The sequence below is a fragment of the Galeopterus variegatus genome, unplaced genomic scaffold (assembly GCF_000696425.1).
Source record: "Galeopterus variegatus unplaced genomic scaffold, G_variegatus-3.0.2 Scaffold682, whole genome shotgun sequence".
In the NCBI taxonomy this organism is placed as follows: domain Eukaryota; kingdom Metazoa; phylum Chordata; class Mammalia; order Dermoptera; family Cynocephalidae; genus Galeopterus; species Galeopterus variegatus.
The window spans coordinates 294,223-294,680 of NW_007726793.1; positions in this window are offsets into that span (position 1 = coordinate 294,223).

Genomic DNA, 458 nt, shown 5'->3' on the forward strand with positions numbered 1-458 from the left:
TAACTGGATATCCATATGCAGGAGACCCATATGAAACTAGACCCATACCTCTCACCATATACTAAAATCAACTCAAAATTGATTCAAGACTTAAATATACACCCTGAAACAATAAAACTTATTAAAGAAAACATAGGAGAAACACTTCAGCAAATAGGACTGGACACAGACTTCATGAATACGACCCCAAAAGCACGGGCAACCAAAGGAAAAATAAACAAATGGGATTATATCAAACTAAAAAGCTTCTGCACAGCAAAAGAAACACTTAACAGAGCTAAAAGACTACCAACAGAGTGGGAGAAAATATTTGCAAAATATACATCCAAAAAGGATTAATATCCAGAATATACAAGGAACTCAAACAACTTTACAAGAAAATAACAAGCAACCCAATTAAAAAATGGGCAAAAGAGCTAAGTAGACATTTCTCTAAAGAAGATATACAAATGGCGAAC